The sequence below is a fragment of the Galleria mellonella genome, unplaced genomic scaffold, assembly GCF_026898425.1.
Source record: "Galleria mellonella isolate WM207_F2 unplaced genomic scaffold, CSIRO_AGI_GalMel_v1 utg176, whole genome shotgun sequence".
Lineage (NCBI taxonomy): Eukaryota > Metazoa > Arthropoda > Insecta > Lepidoptera > Pyralidae > Galleria > Galleria mellonella.
Window position 1 is genome coordinate 527,093 of NW_026442019.1, and position 14,802 is coordinate 541,894.

At 32.9% G+C, this 14,802-nt stretch overlaps 1 protein-coding gene across 1 annotated transcript in view; it reads left to right on the plus strand.

Moving 5' to 3' along the window:
• Positions 1-2,426: 2,426 nt before the first annotated feature.
• Positions 2,427-14,802, plus strand: part of LOC113509471 (uncharacterized) — a 149,195-nt gene continuing 136,819 nt past the window's right edge. The window contains exon 1 of the mRNA XM_052893529.1: positions 2,427-2,636. The gene's annotated coding sequence lies outside the window, so the exon portion shown is untranslated. The remainder of the gene's footprint in view (positions 2,637-14,802) is intronic.

Genomic DNA, 14,802 nt, shown 5'->3' on the forward strand with positions numbered 1-14,802 from the left:
TAGGCATATAAAAGTAAATATTAATTTATTTAAAAGGCATACACAACAGGTCACAATCAATAACGTTATAAACATTTATAGAAAGACTATAGTATGAACTAGATTGAGACCCAGACAGGTGTACACACAGCACGGTTAAAGCAGTCGGCAAACAATGTTAAATTATAAATTGCATAAAGAAAGCAAATGAATGTGGTAAATAACAATGAAGTACATGCAAATAACAAAAATATAAAAAAAACATGGACATGTCAAATAGACTTGACGGCTGATTGTAAAATGTTTTTGAAGGCATTCAGACGTGAGTTGAAGATATGGAATTCACGAACACGAAAACGTTTCCGACAGATGCTTCGACTTCATCCGGAAGTCTTCTTCAGGGGGCGTACGGGGCTTTGGGTCATACCGTCTCGCCTTGTACTGCGGATCGCAGCTCGGGTAGCTCGTGATGATATCGGTTCTTTTATACAACATTAACAACATGGGCTTCAAAAAGGGCGTATTAAAATTTCAAAACACGATGACTTCCATGGAAATTTTCAGAAATCTGGCTTAAAATAACAATTTGATTTAATCACAATATATTATTTAAAAAGTCTAATTCTAGTGCATTGTTTTTACCAAAAAGCATAAAAAAAAACAAGCATAAAATATAATTTTATTTCTTGAATTCGAAAATGGCGTCCTGGAAAAGAACGCCATCTATGAGTTATCTCGTAGATGGCAGTCAACGTGTTAAGGATCGGCAATGCGTGCGTAACATTCAGGTGTTACAGGCGTCCATAGGCTACGGTAACCCCGTTTACCATCAGACGGGCTGTATTATTCTCTGCCACCATAGTAGTATAAAAAATAGTCTCGGAAAATAAGCGAAGCCTTGGAAAATTATGTATTATTATAGATTTTGCAATAAAGAATTATGATAGTGATTTTTGAAGTGTGAACTGTAATCAACCGTGGTGGATTATGTATATATATATATATATATATATATATATATATATATATTATAATAGAATAGTAACAATAGAGGGGTACAAATGAAAGATAATAGATGGGGATGAAGTCAATGTAATCATGAGGAACAAAGTCTGTGTCTTGATTAACCTAACCGCTTTCCCTCATGGATAATTTAATAAAAACAAGCGCTGATAAGTACATTAACCTCGTATCGTTCAAAGGTAAAAAGCAAAAAAAAAAACACTTTAACACCAGCATATTGTAGCCATCTATTGATAGTAGGACATATTCTTTTAAACCGACTTCAAAGAGGTGATATTTTTTATGGTTTTCTTTTAATGGGTGATAATGGAATGGTAACCCCGCCTGCGCTATCGGGATACGCTAGCGGAGCACCAGTGAAGAATGATAGGTGAGGATGAAGCAGGTCAGTTGGCCCATCGTGACGAATTCAACAAGAATTGTTCACGATGGTTTCCAGGGGGAACCACGTGGAGGTAGACCTAATAAGGCATATTGCTAGCAATGGGGCTGTCAAACTCCATTGCTAACAATCCCTTCCCCCCTGTTTTTTATGGTTGTTTATCACAATTTCGTTAGTTGTAAACCGATTTGGAAAATATATATTTTTTGCTTACACATTGGTGCCAAATTTTATCAAAATCAGTTGAGTAGTTTATTTTTTAGATCGAAATAACTGTTTTTGTCACAATTGAAATCAGATTTGTAGGACACATTCTTCAATTATCAATTGATTGTAATCATGTACCATATTGTCCCTGTATTTTTTTTTATGGGTGAAAATGGAATGGTAACCCCGCCTGCGCTAACGGGATACACTAGCGAAGCACCAGTGAAAGGGTGATAGATGAGAATGAAAACAGGCTAGTTAGCCCATCATGATGAATTCATCAGGAATTAACCATGATAGTTTCCAGGAGAAACCGCGAGGAGGTCGACTTAGTTGCTAGTATAACAATCCCTTTCTCCCCATTGTCCCTGTATTTGCTCAAAATAGTGTTATCACATAACTTACTAGAGTAAAAAAATATATTTATATAATTATACCTATTATTATATATATATATTAAGAAAAAGCAGCTCAATTTCGACAATAAATCATTCACATACAAAAAAAAGTTAGCCCCCAGCGTCCTATGAAAACCAAACTCTACCGGGCGTTTCGAACAAATTCGTGTATTAATTAAATAATAATAAATTTTATTATTCTAATAAAATTCTCCCCAAATTGTAATCTCCGTACGACCATGGGTTGTTTGCTGTACTAATATATTCATGGTTCGTCCAAAATTTTTTATACAATCAAATTAGCGGAATTAAAGTTGGTGACACAAAAATTATACAGTGATAAATACGGAATTTATATGTCTCGATGTGGCGCATGCGCGGTGAGCGCACGATATACTTGTATACGCAATAGGGGGTGGGGGTTAGAGAAGGTTTCACCGGCAAGGGGGTAGGTCGTATCTTACCCTATCGTTGATTTTCCGCGCGTGAAAAATGCAGTGAAGTGACAGATGTATAGATCGAAAGTGCTGTGATAAATTATTTCAAAGTGCGAAGTGATTTTTCTCAAGTTGACAACTTTGAGTTTTTGAGATATAATATTTTTTTTTTTTGAGTGCACTGTAAAATGTGTTATAAGGAGTAATTTGGTGAGTTCTATTATTTTACTGTCACTGGGCGATAATTGTTTTTATAATGTATGAAATAAATTAAATGTACTATTATGAAATTTTTGTTAAAAATACGACGTTTAACTTTTGACTTTGTTACGTAATTATTACATTTGAGTGGTAACTAATTAATTAAATTTTAACTAATAAATCGTATAATTCGTTCAAAGGTTGTCTGGAAGAGATCGCTCAGCAATAAGACCGCGTTTTGTACCACACTATACTTATTGAAAATTCATCAAAAAGTCCTGTAATACTAGTGCAATAAAGTATTAAATAAATAATAAAAACTCTTAGAAATTTCCTTTACTACCCGTATTATAAATGCAGCAGTTCGTGAGAAAGTTACAATAAAGATGTTTGTTTGTTTTTTTAACACAAAAATTATTAAACTGATTTAAATGGAATTTGGTAGACGGATAGGTTAATATCTTAGTTAAACATGTATGATACTTTATACACTAATTCAAGTGAGCGAATCCGCGGGATATAGCCACTTATTAAATAAAAATAAAAGTATACTCATTCCAAATATTCTTACATACATGGAGTATATAATTCATATCTTAATTTTTTTTTGAAGGTAAAAATGGAAGGTAACCCCACCTATGTTATCGATATACACAGACGGTATATCAGTGAGTAATAATAGGTGAGGATGAAGCCAAATCATTTCGGCAACTGTGGAAATTTCACAAAAAAAAAAATAACAACCAGGGTTTCTAGAGGAAACCTGTGTGAATGTCGACCTGTCTTCTCCCCTTTACTAACAATCCCTCCATATCTTTATATTACATCGCATACATACCTGTTAAAGATTACTTAACAAATTTATTTTATTTTTATGCAAAATAAAATGGCTGTTAAAAATAGTAACCGTCACTAATAAACATAAATAGGTTGTCTGTATGAGATTGCTTTTAGCGATAAGGCCGCCTTTTGTATATGCACATTCTGTATAAATACTCCTTGTATACATCTCTATTGTACGCAATAAAGAGTTTATTATTATTATCATAAATAGGATCATAGCTATTACATAATACTTTACCAGAGGGAGACTTTGTACAAAAGTCAATTGCTTGGGTACCTCTGTCCCATTCGTGTTTTAACCGTGAAGCAGTTATGTTTGCATGGCTGTGTTTCGGTTTGAAGAGTGGGATATGGCGTGAATTTACAGGGTACAGAGGAATAACACCTGAGTCCTTAGGAATGGCAACGCATGGGAGGTATCATGAGCGAAACAGTATAATCTGTTATGTCCATGGTACTGCTCATGTCTATAGGCGACGGTTACCACTTTCCATCAGGTGGGCCGTCAGCTTGTTTTCCATTCTAAGTTGCATAAAACAATAAAAGCATAAAACTGTGATTTATATGGTACCCCATATGCGCTGCGGTTTTTCAAAACTGTTTTTTTGTTTTAAAAACTTAAATAAAATGGTAACCCATCTGCGCTATTAGTACACACTGTTAGTAAAAACTAATTAAATAGGATGATTGTAAGCTATTTGAACTATTGTGATTAATTAACAAGGAGTTAACCATTATAATTTATAGGGGGGCCACGTGGAGGTCGATCTGATAGTGTATATTGTATCTTCTCTTAGACTGAGGGGATTTTATGGGTAAAAATAGAATTGTAGTTTCGCCTGCGTTATGGGTATACGCTAATGAGGTACAAATGAGTGATGATAAGTGAAGGTGAAAGCAGTTCACAGGGCCCACGGTGATGAATTCAAGAATTAACCACCGTGGTTTCCAAGAGAAAATGCGCGGAGGTTAACCCAAAGGTTGAAAGACTTTTAATGGGTGATAATGGAATGCTAAACTCTACCTGCAATATCGGTATACACTGACGCGGTACCAGTAAGTGATGATTGATAAGGACGAATGCAGGGCTGTTGGTCCATCGTGACAAATTTAACAAGAACTTCAGACTTAAGTTTATTCCAATATCTCATCTTCTAGTCTCTAATATAGTCTCTAACGAACCATCCCTTTCTTTCCCATGGGTGCCGTAAGAGGCGACTAAAGACAGCAGCTAATGGACAGCAGCGTCTATCTTAAAATACCACCAAAAGCTATCTACGGTTGCCAATCAGCTTACCAAAGTTGGCAACTACCGGCAAAACCCTTATGGGTGAATGCCTATTCGACAGTGGACACTAAACAGCTGATGTAATGTGAATTCCCTTTTCATTTCAAACCATAGTCACAGTTATATGTAGGAAGTAAGGAATATAAGAGCTAGAACATATATAAATGATACATATCTGTATGACATGATGAACATATCTATATGAATAGATACACACCAATATTTAAATAATGAATAATAATAATAAGAAAATACACACGATATACTTGAAAAAAGTGTTGTAGGGTAAACCTTATGTAATAATTATGTATTATGTATTAAGTAATTATTATGAATAAAAATATATACAACTTGTATAATTGCTTCAACAAACGAACACTCGTCTAATTGAGGTGTTTTGTTAGAATTTTTAATGATTGTTAGTATTTATTATTGATAAATACGTATTTAACGTTATCACTGCAGCGTGTTACATTTACGTACGAATTTTAGTTACTTATTAATAAATATAAACAGTCTATCTGTTTATAATTACTCCTCTCCATCCAAAGGTTGCCTGGAGGAGATCGCTCTTAGCGATAAGGTCGCCCGTTGTTTTCTCATTGTGATTATTTCTTGTAATTGTTTATATTTATAATAAGTTTACTATTGTAATCTTTTAGAGGAAACAATAAAGAGTATCTATCTATCTATCTATAGATAAAAAAGGCAGATAAATTATTTCATACCTAACTTAAAAAAAATTATAGCAAATTGTTTTTATTTAGTTGAAATAGAGAATTGCGCCATGACACGGTTCAAGACACATATGACTTGCAAATAATTAATCAGATTGGCATAAATATTATTTACCTAAATAACCAGACTGACTTCAATTTATTCTTATCTGATATTTTAAATTGTTGTTTATTTATTTAATGTAAATATGTAAAATATTTTTTTTTCTTATGCAACTTAGAATGGCAAACAAGCTGACAGCCCACCTGATGGAAAGTGGTAACCGTCGCCTATAGACATGAGCAATACCATGGACATAACTGAGTATACCAATTTGTAATACAGTAACAATTGTTTTTGTGTTTGAAAATGTTTCACATTAATAAATAATTTATTCACCTATTATTAATTTAAATAATATTTAATTCCTTATAGAAACAATGGAATAAAATGAATAAATATATATATATATATATATATATATATATATATATATATATATATATATATATATATAAAGAAATGTATACTTTTTTGTCTGTTTCAAATGTTTACTTTTAAATGCTAATAATAATAATTTATTTGCTTGATTTATTGTCTGTACAAATGGTCTTATATGATATATGTGAACAGTGCTATACATTTCGCCTTCTCTAAAGCCTTGCAAATTGTGTCAAGTATTTATCTCAGTACATTTTAAAAGTATAAATTCATTAATTACTTTAGTCTAAGCAGTTATTTTCAATACTGCTTAGACTAAAGTAAAAATTTTGTCAAAAATGTTTAATTTAACTAAACGCACGGACTATATATATTTTTTTTGAGTGAAAATGCTATAGTAACCCCGCCTGCGCTAACGGGATACGCTGGCGGAGCACCAGTGAAGGGTGATAGGTGAGAATGAAAACAGGCCAGTTAGCCCATCATGATGAATTCAACAGGCATTAACCATGATAGTTTCCAGGGGGAACGGCGAGGAGGTCGACCTGGTTGGGTATATTACTAGTAATGGGATTCTCAGTCTCCATTACTAACAATCCCTTCCCCCTCCCCCCCCCCCCACCCACGGACTATATTAAAACACATTAAATTCAAAATCAAACTTGAAACCATTGTTATCCAAATAGACTTGTTTACAAGCTAATTTTAAATCGTTATCTTTTATGATTCATGATGAGGCCACATTTATCCAAAAACCATAGAACGTTACAACGGTCGCATATAAATTTCTCTGTCGTTGCTTGTTACCTCAGATAGGTAACAAGCGACGATATTTTAATGATATTCAAAAAGACGTTCAAGATTCAGTACGAGTTCTCCTTCCGGGGCGTAAACGGGAATTCATTTAATTCGGCACAGGTTCGAGTCCTGCGAGAGGCAGTAACTGATTTTAGTGGTCGTAAACCGTCTTTAAAATGGAAATGAGAATTAGTGGGCACAATTCTTTTATTTTTATGTTTTGTAATTAGTTCAAAGCGTATCTATCATTAATAAATAATTCCCCTGTTGTATGGTCCCAGTATAGAATAGGCCATTTCATTTTTTCCCCTGGATGTCGTAAGAGGCGACTAAGGGAGAGCGAGGGATGGGCAGCAGCGTCCCTCTTAAAACATCTCCATTGTCCAACTAAGGTTGCCAAACCGCAGTCACCAAGAAGAAGGCTTATGTACAGCAGTGGACAGTTGAAAGCTGATATGAAATGTGAATTAAAGCATTTTAGGATAGTATTTTTTTACTATGGTGACGTTTGTGTCTACAGTTGACAGTTTTTATCAGGTGGACTGTAGCTTGATTAAATTTCTGAGTATCATTTAAAAAATTATGCCTAATAAGCAATGATATTCGAACGCTCAGGCTGTGGAATGAGCTCCATGCCGAGGTTTTCCCTGAAGACTACAGTATGGGGTTCTTCAAAAAGGGCATATTAAGGTTTCTTCAGGGACAGCAACGCGTACGTGACACATCCAATATTACTCTCCTCCTTAGGTTACAGTGACAGACTGTGTGCTTGTTTACCAGTTTCGTGGTTTAAAAAAAAGAAGGTATATTAGCGTTCTTAAACTATCAATTATTTTTCTGCACGATATAACTTTGAAACGACGTGAATGTATGCAATATTTTATTATATACCTACCACATATATATTTTTAATAATATAAAAATAAACATCAAAGATTCCGATGTATGTATTGTTACGTCGTTACAAAGTTATGTGTAGCAAGTCAAACGAGCGGAACTGGTTCAAAGTTATACTCACTTTGACCTTTTTTTCGAGGTTTTATTAAAAGAACTCAAAAGAGAAGGAGATATTTTGTCTAATTTAACAGTTTTATTCTTATATTTAAGAAATGTTTATCGTTATTGGCAAATTTTTAATTAAATTAGATTTGCCTCTTGCCAAATTAATGCCACAGTTGATCATTACGGCACTTAATTTATATCCAGATATTGTTTGGCTTTACCAGAGGGACACTTTGTACAAAAGTCGATTGCTTGGGTACCTCTGTCCCATTCGTGTTTTAACCGTGAAGCAGTTGTGTTTGCATGGCTGTGTTTCGGTTTATATGAAGGGCTTTCATTCCATGGGATATGGCGTGAATTTACTGGGTACAGAGGTATATAAATAATAACACCTGCGTCTTGAGTAATGGATAATACATTTCCTAATTTCTTATTTTGAGACATAATTGTGGTTAAAAAATGGGTTTATTTTTGGAGTCATGGGGGAAACAGTTTACTCTGTTATGTCCATGATACTGCTCATGTCTATAGGCGACGGTTACCACTTTCCATCAGGAATAACATCTGAGTCCTCAGGAATGGCAACATATTATATAGATACCATTTAAATTAGCAGTACAATTTTGAAATTTTGACTACCCTTGTGGTACCACCTAGCAAATAAAATAAAATAATTTTTTTTTTCAAATTATTTCCAATGCAGTTTATGAGAGCTAATTATATGTAAAAGTGTACCAAGTTTCAAAACAATAGCATTAATAGATGCTAAGTTGACGGACGGTTTAAGTCGCTGCATGAAGGTTCCTTTGCACCATATCGGTACGGAACCCTAATAATTGAACGCGAGCGGAGCTGCGGATAACAACGAGTAATATTATAATGTTAATGTTATAGAGACGCGGGCACTCAACTAGCAAATATTTAAATTAAACAGTTTTATTATACTCTGTTATGTCCATGGTACTGCTCCATGTCTATAGGCGACGGTTACTACTTTCCATCAGGTGGGCCGTTGTAAGTTGTTGTTCTAAGTTGTATAAAAAAAAATTACTGTTTTTATTAAAAAATATTATTATTATAGATAGATAGATACTCTTTATTGTTTCCTCCATAAGATTACAATAGTAAACTTATTATAAATATAAACAATTACAAGAAATGATCACAGTGAGACAACAATGGGTGGCCTTGTCGCTAAAAGCGATCTCTTCCAGGCAACCTTTGGATTATCGTTAAAAATTAATCATATCAGCTTTAAACTGTCCACTGCTGAACATAAGCCCCCCATGGGGGATTTGCCAGTAATTGTCACTCTTGGCAGGTGGATTGGCTACTACTACTACCTAGTAATTCCTTGACAAACTAAGTAAGTTTCCATAGAAAATTCGCTTATCCCTTGCTACTTTGTACACGTGAATTTATTGTATAGGAATATTATTTAACTACATCACTCCTAAATGCTATATTTAACATGCAATAAATTGGATGTTACTCAGGAGTCTTAGAAATATAACTATGAAAACTACATCCAATTTGGTGCAGTAGTCTTTACGTGATGTCGGAACAAACATACAGACAGACAAACAGGTAAAATTTGTTCGGTTTCTCTTGGTCTTATTTAGAGCCCTCCTATTCTTTTTTTTTTACAACACAGAGGGCAAACGAGCATGCGGGTCACCTGATGGTAAGTGACTACCGCCACCCATGATGCCCACATACCCACAACACCAACGCCATTGCAGGTGTGCTGCCGGCCTTTTAAAAAGGAATATGCTCTTTTCTTGAAGATTATGATGTCGTATCGATTCAGAAATACTGCTGCTGGAAGTTGATTCTAAAGAGTGGTCGTGCGTGGAAGAAAGTGCCTTGAAAAACACACGGTGAAGGACCGCCACTCGTCCAGATGGTTGGGATGAAACTTTAGTTTATGACGGGTTGTACGGTTGTGAAAATCAGCAGCAGGTATCAATCCGAACAATTCCTCAGAACACTCCCCATGATAAATCCATTTTATTTTCAAATATTTCCCGTGTACAGGAGTCGTTTAATTAGAATTTTATTAAATTAATAAGATAATGAAGATGAACTCTCCATGTTGATTCTGTTACAAATTTGTCTCTAATTTTAGCTGAATTTAAATTAATTATGTAAGTTGTTACATGTAACCCACGTTTACCCACACCAAAGTAACGTATCCATTATTGCGTTAGAGAGTGTAATTATAAATAGAAATAATGAAACAGCAACCCGTAAACACACATTCATACACATCAATTTTACAGGGCCGTATAATCGGTCCCATCGCCCAAGTGGTATAAAATAACCCTTCTAACATTCTGACGATGTGAAGTATCAAAATAAACGTGCCCCAAAAAAGGTAATACATAATTCCGAACTCGTCAGTACTTGTTTCGATTCTTCGTACTGTATATTTTTACTCATCTATTATTATTAAAATTAAAGGATATAAAAGTATAATATATATTTGATTAAACTAGGTATTATATTGCGGAAGTCCTTATTACTGGTTATTTAATTAGAATTATTTTGTTTAATTCCGCTATCATTAGTATGTGTGCGACTGCCAACACATCCATACTAATGGTAGCGGAATTAAACAAAATAATTCTAATCAAATAACCGGCATAATATATTATTAGGAGTAACGGATGAGGGGGCCCTAAGGTGTTATGTATTGTAATGTAAATGGCTGTCCATAGTGCTGTTCATGTATATAGGCGACAGTTATAACTTTCCAATAAATGCGCCTTCAATTTGTTTGCTATTCTTAGACTCATTAACAATGGACGCAATGATTTTTTAGGTAATTTCGTAAAGAAAAATAATTTATTCTTTATTTTTCTTGTATATTCTTTATATATTTATAGGTATTTATTGAAATATATTGGTATATTTCGCTTAAAAATTTAACTTATGATAGATATTTTGAAACTAAACACAACAAAGGTACAAACTCTGAAAAACATTACCTCCCTTGTGTCAGTCTTGAAAAGATAGCCCATCAGAAATATACTTCTGTCCCGAAGTCGGCTAAAAACTAACGTTGCTACTAACTTATATTAAATATCCTAGTTCTATCTTTATCAGACATTTTTATCAAACTTAGAAATAATTGATGGTAAAGATTTTAAAACTAAATATCTATAATTTGGCATACGTGCATACATCTGAAAAATATTACTTTGTTTATATAAAAACAGCATTAATATTGTACTTCTTTCTCGAAACCGGTATAAAACTAGCAGGACACCTAACTTACATAAAATATAGCCCTACCTTGTCCAGAAATTTTGATACAAATTTAGGACTACTTATGATAATGATTTTCTTTCTCTTTTTTTCATCTCATAATACATCATCATCATCGTATCAGTCGTTAACTGTCCAGGCTTGGCAGGTTGATTGACAACTGAAGTTAGACTTTGGTGATGTTTAAAGAAGGACGCTGCTGGCCTTGACCATTAAGCTTCATTAGTTGCCTCTTACAACACCTACGGATAAAAGAGGCATGGCCCATTATATACCAGGACCACATGGTTACATCCATACTACATACATACTGTTGAGATGGTTGGATGAAAAAATAGACGAGAACTTTTAATATATCTTATATTTTATTACATATTTTAGCCATGCAACGCAAGTGACAGAGGAAATCAGAGAGAGAAAAACAATATGGCGTGAGCAGAGTTATTTGACATAATTTGTTTCTCAAAGCGATAACAGATGGCGCTACGTGTCCCCTTTACATAAATATGATTATTAAATTTAACTTAATTACAACACATATTATATACATATAAATAATACTACACTGTAATTTTCAAGAAAAAAGCATATGTTTTTTTAAAAGCCCAGCAGCATACCTGCAATTTCCCAGTATCCTTGGTGCTCTTAGGCGGCGGTGATCACTTCTCATCAAGTGAGCCACATACTCCTTCGCTCTGTGTCACAGAAAAAAACCATCGGTAAAACATTACCTTTTTTTGTAAGAACTGCATAAATATTGTCCGTGTTTCTCGAAGCCGGCTAAAAACTAACTCAACGACTAACTTACATTAAATATAGCCCTACCTCACCCAGAAACTTCGCTACAAAGTTTCCCTGTACAAAGAAAGCCACTAGCGAGCAATATTCCCGTAGGATCAAAGTTATTAAGACCACTAAGTAATTAACGCAATCAAATTCACTTTGCTTGCTGCTCTGGTATCTAACTGTTTTTTTTTTTATAACGAGGTGCGGAATCAAGTTTGCGGCTCGCCTGATTGAATTCGCTCATGGTAGTATGTTACGCCTTTTCACACCAGACGTATCTCATGCGGTTTGTTACTTTTTTAAGATTTCTAAATAAGTATTACTTAGAAATCTTCTAAATAAGTCTATTCTAAAGATTTCCAAAAGTAATAGGTTTTCCATTCAGCTGAATTATTTCTTCAAATATATTTCACGATACATCAACCTTTCATGAACAAATCAATCGAGTTTAAAATAAGGAGGAGGAACGGAATAGCAACGGGGACTAATTTCCTCATTACTAACAATCCCTTTCCCCCACACAATTTGGGTTATACGTAGTATTTAAAACGGAGAAGAGTATTTGATACACTTAACCTTGATTAATCGATATGTCCTAGTCATGCAGACAAAGATACAGGTAAAAACTAGTAAAGTAAACAAATACATAAAGTAAGGATGAAAGAGATTAAAATTAAAAAAAAAAATTCGTACCTCAAAGAAATACGTGACTTATGAAATTATGTTAGATAAATAGACACACAAATAATCTACAATAGTGGTTGTCTAGAGTTTTATTGAAGACAGTCTGATATTGAAACTTGGATTTAACGTAGCATGTCTATTATTCATATTGTATTACATATTATTGATCAATCAATACATGTAATAAAATCGTAACTGGCCGCTGTCTGTACATGGAAGATATATAAGAAAAACTATTATAGGGTAGATTTATAATGTAATAGAACACAAAACAATGGTTTTTATAATTTTTGTCGGTCTGTTTGTCTCTACGTTTGTGCATTCTAATTTTAAAAACAGGTTTGCTTCACTTAACGATTAGTGTTTTTTTTATTTCAATTGATTCATAAATAAATATATATATATATATATATCAATCTAATGAATCGCATATGTATAATGCTATAAAATAACAGATCAGTTGAATTGGCTGAAACTTTTTTTATTACATATATTAATTTTGGAAAATTCTGTTTACTTGTGCGAAGCTGAGTCGGATCACTAGTTTAATATAAATGAAAAAGCTGGAACATCTTTACAAATGAATGAAATGAATTACAAAAAATTAATTTCATCTTTTCTTGTTATCAATATTTATACTATGAAGAGAAAAAATTTCATTGTTTATTTGCAATTGATAGATTCAAAAATTACTCAACCGATTTTTAAAAAATAGGCTATTCGTTATTTTTGAAAATTCTGTTTACCCGTTGGAAGCCAGGATGTATTGCTAGTTTATTTATATAGCCACATATTTTTTTCAAGCTACGATACCCTAAATTATAAGGAACTAGGCAACAGCCACAACAGGAATCGAATCCAAGACCTTGTCTACACATAATCTATATATAAGATAAGATAATTATGTACGAAAAGTGTAAATGTGAAGTTTATTTAAATCAAACATTAAATGAGATAACATCATATTTTTTATTTGTCTCGTCACGCGCCTACTAACCATTGCAGATCTGGCATGGTTATGCTGTAGATGTGCCTCGGATGTTCCACGGATGTGCTCATTACTGTGAATAAAATAGGGATGTGAACTTGCTTTGTAGATATATCGAGTAGTCAGAATTCGTCGATAGACAGTACTCGATAATATTTTAAAACTGAACTCTATCTTTTTAGTTTTTTATTATATTCACATTAAAGATACATACATATATTTGTATTATATATGAAAATTATATAATTTAAATATATAAGTACATAAAATATCCTACATCCTAAGTTAGTTTATAACGTATTCGTGTATCACATTTAATTCAAATCTGTTCAGCAGTTTTTGTGGGAAAGAGTGATTAAATCCATCTGTCCTTATAAACTTTCGCATTTATTATATTACGAGTAATAGGATTTGTTTCGTCACGTAACTAACTATAGCACTAGTAATACTAACGCAGTTATACCGTAGATATGCCGCTAATGTGCCACGGATGTGCTCATATCTAAACTAGATCCATTTCTATATATATATATATATATATATATATATATATATATATATATATATATATATATATATATATATATATATATATATATATATATATATATATATATATATATATATATATATAATATAATATATGTAACTTGAACATTTGATAAGGTCATGAAAGATGTTCTTATTTTGAATGAATGATTTTATAATTTTGGAGGTCAAAGACAAAATATATGAATGAAAAAATCTTAATATGATGATTATTTTCTGCCTATCGTTGGCTTAGTTCAACTTCTATTATGTACGTAATTAAGGACTTCGAGTAGTCACTATATAATAATATAGTTCTAACTCAGATCTATACTATATTATATTTTAAAGATATTATTTCTGACTAACTAATCGTAACTGATTCAAGACTACTGAAATCGTAAATACAAAATTTTATCTAGTAGAATTCTCCAGTATAAGAAACGACAAAGTGTTTTTGAAAATTCATTTTGTGGGGTTATAAAAAAATCGGTATTCAAATATAATAAAAAAGTATAATAAATATGCATCTGAATATAGTACCTAGTGTAGTCACAGGACAAATAAATACACACACAGTATCTCACCTGGCGTCAAATGTCAAGCACTGTCATTATAATGAACGCAATATTTTCATGACTATCCAAGAAGTAACGTAAAGTTTTCATGGTTCATATATGTATGTCGTGTAAGTTTCTTTATTCCAGCATAACTTCTAAACAGAATAAATTAATAGATTCCGTTAAATTCTAAAATTATTCCAGGCGATACTAGCTACATTATTTTTTTAAATAATTTATTTTTGGTAGGGCAGCCGTGTTTTTAATTTG